Genomic DNA, 10,291 nt, shown 5'->3' on the forward strand with positions numbered 1-10,291 from the left:
CCAACCATGACTACGCACGCAACGAATAGCTTCATTTCCTTTAGCAATTCACTAATATGTCTGATATGTTGCTAATAAATCAAAATTTTTATATCGTCCGAAGTAATGTACCATCACTCTCGATTGAAATTAAATATTAATGTATTATTAGTAACCGTTAAATAAATGAGTTTGTATACAGATTTCATGAAAACGGAGCCACAGGATACTATAGCTCTTGTATTTGATAAATTAATAAACTTCGTAAAAGAAACTTTAATTACAAAAATTTACTCCTCAATAAATATAAAATGGTTTTTTTGTTTTTGTAAAAGTATGATAGAGCAGCATTTAATTAACAAACTGGAACCGTTCGTATATTCTCACTCAGACTCTCACCCTCTTCTGTAACGTTAATAAAATTGTTAGACACATTACTGCTGTTAAGTACTAACGTCGAATATTAATATTTTTCCATAATGATATGCAAATGTGTATAATTTTTTTTGTAGCTTAGAGATGTTTTTAATAAATGTAATTTTTTTTAAGCTAATGGGTGAATTTACTGCATTTTTTTTACATTTTTTATAATTTTTATTTTCCTAGAATTTATAATTTTTTACGTACACAAATTAATTCGGAAAGGCTAAATGTAAAAGTGATAGTGCTATCAATACTAGACATTTTGATATGTTTCGCTTTTTGATAGAATCACTCATTCGAGAGATTAAAAAATTCAAAAGAGCTGCTACCGTTGGGTCTAATAATGACAAATATTGTTCGGATCGATTAATCATTCCCTTGATTATATCCAGGACCTAACCAACCGAATATCATGATAAATTTGGAACCAAATCCTAGTTTTATTAAAGTTTTGAACTAAGCTTACCAGATCAAAGCGTATTTAGACCAAGTACAGCCAAGGCACCCACTAAGAGACAAGTACAGGTATATTATCAACTCCTGCTCGCTTATCAACTCCAACATTCATTTTACATGGTCAAATTAACTTTTAATTGCTGAAATTAAAGGCGGTTAATCCTGGGAGTCATGCATGTTGGGTACGAAATACCATCAGATTGTGAACTTTCTCGGGAATATTATAACGAGGACATCTTTGAAGAGTAATGTATTGCGCAATATACAAAGTAAGAATATGAGATACACCTTACATGGACCATGGTAAGATGGGTAGTTCATCATCTGGGCCCAACTGTACCTAGGATACAATTTCTACTAACATATTGTAGTTTATCGTGTCATTCAAATTTGAATCAAGTGTTCAAGTGAAACAGAGCTTTTGAAAAAGTGATCGAAGAGACAATATGTACCTTTTTTTCGCTTGCTTCAATTGTTAACTTTCCAGTCTGATAGTAATGGGTCCGATTTAGCAAATTGAAAATTTAGACATATCTCCACGTTTCAAGGCCTTTAGAGTCGAATAGTATCGAAAGGATGTCCATGTGTGCACATGTATGTATGTATGTATGTTCGGATTCAATTTTCGTCTCGGATTTCTCGAGAACAAATGATGATATTGACATGGGACCAGTTTCATTTAACGCATAATTATGTAGGATAGGTTAGGATAGGTTATATTGGCTGTCCACGAAGGACACACTTAGGCTAAAGAGCCCATTATGATACCATATATGTGTTTTACCACCTTTCCGCTGATAATTTCAATTATCAGCTCCTCAATTTCAGAGACTGAGTGCACCTCCTTCATTCATATATCATGCACTACACCAGCCCATCACAACTATTAATTAAATTAATTTTGTTACGACGGCGTGAATCGAACCCACTACCCTAAGCATATCACGGACGGAATTGGTTACGCCTTAACCAACTGAGCTATCAGAGCGATAATTATGTAACTTAGACCTGATTAGGTTTTGAGCAACATCGGTCAAGTTTTTTGTACCGAATGAAAAATTGTATAACTGTCACTATTATCACTTATCATTTACATAGTTTTAACGTCATGGAAGTGAAGAGGGCGAAGCCCACGCTGGGGAGTCCACGAAAACATTGACCGCTTTTTCTTATAATTATAATATCTATGTGTATAGAGGTCGGGTGAGATTTCCACAGAATGTTTTTGTTTTTAGTTTTAAAATGGTGATGAAATGAGAAATTCTGTATATCATGATACCAGTCAGACATGAATAGTAAATGAAAAATGCTTTTTATATGAGATAAATTCAGGTGAGCAATGCTTCCAGCATATTAATGTGATTATTTAAAAAATAAAAATAAATACCATTTTGTTTTAATGTATTCGAAGAATTCATAAATTTTAAAGTATTTTAATAAGTAACTTAAATTGTTTTTTAATTTAAAAAAAATAAAATAAAAAATTGTTGCTTGTAAGTACATCAAAATTACAAAGTGACTGTTAAAAGTTTTGACAGGTTGTGCGAAACCCAAATTTTTACAAATTAAAATATTCCTAATCCAATTTTTATATACATTGTTAGAATTTCAACAAAGAATCACCAGGTCGCTACACCTTCCCCAGTGATAGAAAATTAAATAGCAAAGGGAAACACTTTTTTTTTTCAATTTAATAAATGAAGACCAAAATGAATTTGTTAAAGAAAATTACATATAACTAGGAAAAAATAATTAGGTATTTATCTATTTTCTTTAATATTTTCCAAAAAATACAAGAATACAAAAAAAATCAGAAAGTGATTTCCGTCACTTTTTTTCTGCTTGGTATTTTGGGGAAAGCTGTCGGTATGGAGTTGACGAATATCGAAAAGCAGTAAGAAAATACTTCGAGTTCAAGTAAGAACCAAAATTTGGATCAACGGTAAGTATGGAAAAAACGAAAAAATTATAATTTTTAACAAAAGTATAATCGATATCTTTACTATTACATGGTGAGACTGTTACATGAAAAACATTATTTTTACTGTATAAACAATTATTGAAGACCAAATTTTTCCAGTCTTATGGTTTTAACTAACCAAAATAACTAGCCACATTACAGCCAAATGCGTTGTCCATTCAAGCAAAAGGTCATTATAAAAGGTGTAAGAATATTGTTTCCTAAAAATGCTAATTTTCTTATAGACGATATAATTCAAAAAGGGGAATATAATACAAAAAAGATTATTAATTTTCTCTAAACGCAGGAATAAATAGAACGTGTTCTGTATAAATACATAAATACTACAATTTTATTAGGGGAAAATTTAATGAAGTGGATTAAATAAAGTACTTCCCGTATTTTAGGATTAATTGTCATATAATTGTTGTATAAGAATTATTATTTTAATTTGATGTAGGAAAAGTTGTAAGAATTAATTTCTTTGAAGTGTTCTTACTAATTGACGAAGTGTGTTTGTTACTTGTACTTGAAATAACACATAATTACTCCAGAGCTGAAGCTTGTAATATTGGTTGAATACCGCTTAGAATAGTTTAAAACTCCTGTTATTTGATATGAAACTATATCTCAAGTAATAGTAATTCAAAACCGCCTATAATTCCTTATTTTTCGCCTAATTAAGTCACTTTACATAGAGGCTGTATCATTCAGCGAATGTATATTTAGAGTTTTATCTTGAGAAATCATTATCACATACCCGATTTTCTCGATTTTGTGAAATTTTTTTAAGGGAGAACAAAAATTGAAAAACTCGAGAAAAACGAAAAAAAAAAATTGTTTTGTAATTTGATAGAACTCGGTGGATAGGATAATTTTGATCCAAAAGTATAAAAATCAGTTAATTAAATGATTGGATGCAGAGTTTCTGAGATATCGCAATATTTGGATCGATTTTAATCCGTATCTCAAAAACTATTAGACCAGTTAGCAAATGCACCCGATTTGTACTTTTTGGGTCAAAATTAACTTATATACTGAGTTTTATTGAAATTGGACATGCATAAAATTTCTCGATTTTTTGCAATTTTTTTCAGGGGTACCCCTTTCAAAAAAACGAGAAAAACGAAAAAAAATTTTTGTTTTGGGTTTTGATGAAATTCGGTTGGTAGGTTAATTTTACTCGGTGGGAAAGTTTAAATGTCAGCGAGTATCATGGGCCAAACTTTTCAAAAAAAGCTCCCCACCAAAAAATTAAAATCCATAAAATTGTGTACAAAAGGGAGGATAAGTCATTCATTTAAATGGATGACACAACATTATCAACAATCATCTCTTCCTGAGACATACAGAGACAGCTTTTTGGATAATAATTCAGTTTAAAATCTATTTACTCTATCGTTGATATTCTGTAGCCTTCTAAAAATCGTTTAAAGAAAAAAAATTATGTTTTGTTAATAAATAAACCACCATATCTCCATTTTTCAACACATTTTATGACCATTCTATTCATAAACGAACATAAAAAAATTTATAACTTTATTGAAAGGGTAAAGAAAAGTTAAATGTGAAGAAAATTTTAATACATAACACATAAAATTATGTAGTTTAGAGCCAGACGTAGTATTTGACAACCCTTTGATTATGGCTGAAATTTGAAAAACGGCGAGAGAGAAATTACGGCGAAATTTCAGCGGACTCTTTTGCAGTGTCCGACACCGACACTTTTTTTATGGTATTTATCGTGACTTGTATTGTTTTTTTTTTATTCTACTTTTTAAACAGTAAATGAATTTTTTGTTATTTAATAATACATAATTTAGAACGAAAATAACATAGTTTCTACCGGGTGCTTCAGGCAAGCTCTTGCTTTTATTTAATTATGCGATAAGCAATTAAAATATCATTTGTCAAATTAGAAGATAAAAATCAAAAACTATTTTATCCGAAACTTGATAGAATAAAAATACAATGAATTTGAATAGGAATTTATCACATGTCTTAAAAAATTTTAGGTGTCAGACGACTGATACCGATTCAAGCTAAAACAGGAAGAAGTTTTCAGGTGCAAAAACACAGCGGTTTAATAAAATTAGTAAAAATATAAATATATATTCTGTTTTTTTTTTATTAAGAATTTTCACAACGTAAAGCTTGAACAAATTAAATTTCTAGGACCCTTAAAAAGAAGTTCCTGGATATGTTTGAACAGATATATCATCTGGTCCCGGACCCATATATAATAATAATAAAAATGTTCAACAATAATAGGCTTACAATTGGGTAAACTAGTGATGGAAGTGGAGAAAAAAAACAAAAAATCACCAAACCCATAAAAAAAATATGCTTGAAATTATAATAAATATTAGTATAAAGAAAAAAAATTTCGGGAAGCGAACGAACTTTCTATACGAAAAAAAAAAATACAACAAAACGCGAAAAATAAATCACCAAACGTATAGAATAATAAAATAAACAAATACACGCACTTTAACGAAAATAAAATAAATTATGTTTTCTAAACATGTTGTGAATAAAATATTTAAAAAAAACACACAAGCTAATAATGTATTGTTGAATGTTTAAGGTAAATGTTTGGGGAATGTTTAGCTTAGGAAATTGCACCGAGTATATCAAAGCAAACTTATTCGGGATTCGTAATTAAAGAAGAGCATATGTTACAATTCGAGTGAAATTTACAAAATTTAAAAAAACCCCGATAAATGAGATTTATTCCTTGTAAACCGATTTTTGGAAACTTAGCGATAAAATGTTCTCAATGAAGTCTGTTCGACTGTTTAGAGGCTACGATGCGACTGAGAAACACACGCACGGATAAACACTTTAAACTTATAACACTCCTTCTTAAATCAATATCAAAGTGATGGTCAAGAACATCAGATGAGATGAAAATTATACTTAAAGAGCTATCATTTTATTGCACAAACTTTTGTAAATATTTTATTGGAAATTGAAATATTTGAGTTGACTTTGTTCTTTTTAATTACTTAATTATTATACCATTTCACTTTTCGAAATGAATGGAGCCAGGTTTATTTGACCATTAATTTCCATAGTAATGTTAAAATTATGTCATGCCTTTTCCAAACTGAATCGATTTTGAAGATCATCGCAAATTTTTTAGTTTTTTTCGGGTACGAAACACTAATCTCGCTCATAAAACACTAACCTAAGAACACTCTCCATTAAATTACCTTTCAAATGAAACCAAAAAAATTAAAATCAGTACATTCGTTTAGGCACTACTATGCCACAGACAGACCGCCACACTTAGCGGTAGTTTCTAAGATAACTTAACTCTTTAAGATTAGTTAAGACCTTATCAGATACACACTCGTTTCTTTTCCAAAATATAAACCTTTCATTCTTTCAAATTTAAGAGTGTACTAATAACATGAAAGCCATATCAATTTGATCAAATTTTAAATAACAAGCATTATTTTCAAATCGAACGGTCCAAAACCTGGTTAATATCCAACATGAAGAAAAAATTTTTGACGTTCCAAATATTGATGAACACTTTTGTGATACATTGCATGAGTGTTGTTTATCCAAAATAAATATATGATTATTATTTATTATTAGATTACAATATCAAATGTTAGCTCGGCTGTTTTCGATTTTTTCTTTTTTTTTTTACAAATCGGAAATTGGTTCGACATTAAATGATTTGGAATAAATCTATCATCGTCATAGTATTCAATTCATTTGAAAATTTATTTGTAATGCTTTTATTTTTATCGATGATAAGTGTAATTTTATTTTAATTTATGACACACGTAATGAATCAAACATGGACAGTCGATAAATAAAAAAATCAGATCAACTCCAACTAACTACCTTGTAAGCCAATCAAATTAAAGTTACAATTAAAGTTTTTTTATTAAAATTTGAAAATTAAAAATTTTTGATATTGCTGCATACAAAAAAAAAAAAAAAAAAAAAATACAACATTCCTAAATCCAAAATTTATACACTCTCCGACTAATAATTATTTAGGCAAGGAAGGATTTAAAAGTATGCTCCAAGTGAGTACTTCCATTGACGAAGAATATTAATACCGCTTCACCGAATATTGTATGATTGCAGTACTTCCATGACGTTGTTCAGGGAAGTAAACAAGATTTTACCGGAATAAATTTATTGCAAAATAATAAAAAGATCAACTTTCTTTTTCTCTGAAAGAGACCAACGTTCGGCAAGCCATTAAAGTAGTATATCTGGGTGTAAAGTTATTAACCTGCAAATGTTATATTCGTGACCATTATAAGTCAGAATTTTAACTTTTTACTTTTTATATCGTAATTGCAGACATTCGAAGTGGATAAAACGCACAACTGGATATACTTTATGAAGTCAATACATTATGATTATGATGTTATTGAGTATGAAAGTGCTATTTGATACGTATACGTATTAAAATGAAGAAGCGTAGTACCTACGATTTAAAATTTTGAGGGATTAAAGCTTTTTTTATTTGTAAAGGTGCGTGTATGTCGGCTTGTCTGTGGCATTGCAGCTTCTAAACGGACGACGATTTTCTCTTTTGATTTTTTTTATTTCAAATGTAATTCAATGGATAGTGTTTTTAGCTATGATTCAACAAAATCGGTTCAGCTTGAAAATAGCTACTAGGATAAAACCGCATTTATCGGGGTTTCTTTTCTTTATTTTGTAAACACTTGTTAAATAGGTAATTGTATAAATGGAAAGAGTCTCTTACTATACTTAGCGTTATGCTTCTTGCACAATAAGTATATTTTTTCCACTAAATAGCTTTCGATTAAACCCCAATATTTAATTTTTATGAATTTGTGTAATAATTAAAACAAAAAATTAACATATAATTTATGGTACTAATAGATCGTCTATGTACAACAGTACCACAGGACTACGCCCATACATTGTAGGTGAAATTTGTTGATTGGTACACGTAGGACTTTTCAAACTTTACCTTCTCAACGTGAAGTGGGTACCTTCTCAAAGTACCCACTAATAAGAAACCACAAAGGTAGAATGTGATTTAAAACACAAAACCCAATAGTCTTATAAAAAATTACGTTTACAGCACTAAAAATTTGATTTATATTTTTATTGAAATCAAATGTTTGCCAATTGGTAAGTAAATTTCATGAAGCAACTATCTTACTGTTAACAATTTTTTTCAAGAAACTAGGCATGGTTCGAGGTAAAAATTATCGGAACAACACCGTAATCATTTATTATCAGACGAATGAAAATTAAATTTTATCAAAGCATATTTGAAAACAATTCAAATATATCGGTAATTATACATTTCTTTTTTAAATATACAATAAACGACTATAAAACCCATAAAATTATATTTTGAGAGTATATTCTGAAGTAATTATAAAAAAGTTTTCACAACATCATTCATATACAAAATTGAAAATGATAATCGTTTTATATAATTTAATATTATACAATAAATTAAATGATAAGTTTTTAATTAACTTTTTGGAATTTATTAAATAAAAAAGGAAAAAAAATATATCTATATCTCTGTACATGGGTGATGAAAATATAAAGCCATTAAATTTATATCAATTAGTAGAAATGAATAAATCAAAGTAGAAATAGAATATGTATATATAAATAACAAGTGAAAACAAACAATTGACTGAGTTACTTGTTGAAATACCATGTATATACAGTGTTGATGACGCTGTTACAGTACACATACATACATGTCACACATATATAACTGATCTTCGCATGCATACTATACATACATACTATACAATTTGCGCATAATTTGCGCTTTCACAGGTAAACAGTTTACGAAAAAATGTTTCAAACAAAAGTTGTTTATTTTTTTACAAGCAACATTTTTACATTTAAACTTTTGTTCTCTAACGGTTTACAGAATGGGTCCTACGGACCTAAGACCCAATTGATCCATGTTGCTCATATACGAACTTGATTTCACTTTTTACGTCCTTAGAACGCTATAAAAATTTCATCTTGGACAAAGACGGACAAACAGACGACAGACAGATAGACAGACGACCGAAAATGGTCTAATTAGATGATTTTATGACCACCTATACCAAAATTTTGTTCATAGTATCAATATTTTTAAGCGTTACAAACTTGGGACTAAACTTAGTATACCTTAGTATATTTCATATACATGGTATAAAAAGAAAGTATACATACCCTACATCTCTCGTATTGACATGAATAATTCAAATTTATATGTATTTTATTTAAATAATGAAAATAATATCTTATGGAATAAAACAGTCTTATATATTGTAGAAAAAGATAAATGAATAACATTAGTATGTATTTTCTTATTGGTAGACACAGAGTATCTTAAAACAGTCGATTCGATGCATAAATCTTCGATCATCAATTTCGATAAAACTCAGTATATAAGATAATTTTGACCCAAAAAGTACAAAAATCGGGTGTATTTGATTACTGGTCAAATAGTTTTTGAGATACGGACTAAAATCGATCCAAATATTGCGATATCTCAGAAACTCTGCATCCAACCATTAAATTAACCTGATTTTCATACTTTTTGGATAAAAATTACCCCATCTACTGAGTTTCATCAAATTCCAAAAAGAAATTTTATTTTGTGTTTTACTCGATTTTTTTAAAGGGGTACGTACACCTTAAAAAAATTGTAAACCTTTTTTCCTTACAATCGGCCAATGAATGGTTGTAACTTAACAGTTAAGTAAAGATGTTATTTCTGTCGATAAATACTTAATTGCCCATTATACCGTTACTACGCAGTAAAGCACATTTGACACTCCCAAATCTATTATTCTTGCAATTGCACACTGGGGCTGAATTGTAAGTAAAATTTTAAAATATTGTGTATTTTTTTTATGTTCGCATCAGTACAGTTTAAGCAATAAAATTGTCGACCACAATATTTGGAACTCCTTGAGAGTGGAATTCAAGATTGCTTAAACTTCCTATTTTCGGTTGATTGTGTGAAGATTGAATTTATTTAGAATCCAATGAAATAATACAAGAAACCTTGCGTTGGAAAACGTTATAATTACATAGTGAGGAAATATTTGTTGATCAGAAATTCACATTTGATTTGACTGTAAACTGAATACAGTAAATTATCGCTTTCAGTTGAAATTTTTTTCAGCCATTTTATTTTGAATCATTGACTTTGGTGAGTACGGTTGACAGATTTATTACATAAAAAAAAAAAAACAGAATATTTATCAATACCTGTAATTGGTTCTGTAAGTTTATCAATACTTGTAATTGGTAAAAATTATTATTCGGCTTTGAAAAAAACATTTCTTTCAATTTCTCATAAACTTTTCAGACACCTTGTTCAATGAAATGATATTGAATCCATCTTTAATTGGCATTAATGAATAAGTTATAGCATTATTTATGAGTTTTATAATTGTATAAAATATTTATTAATATGAGATTTAATCAAAATTG

Source organism: Chrysoperla carnea, chromosome 4, assembly GCF_905475395.1.
Source record: "Chrysoperla carnea chromosome 4, inChrCarn1.1, whole genome shotgun sequence".
Classification (NCBI taxonomy): Eukaryota; Metazoa; Arthropoda; class Insecta; order Neuroptera; family Chrysopidae; genus Chrysoperla; species Chrysoperla carnea.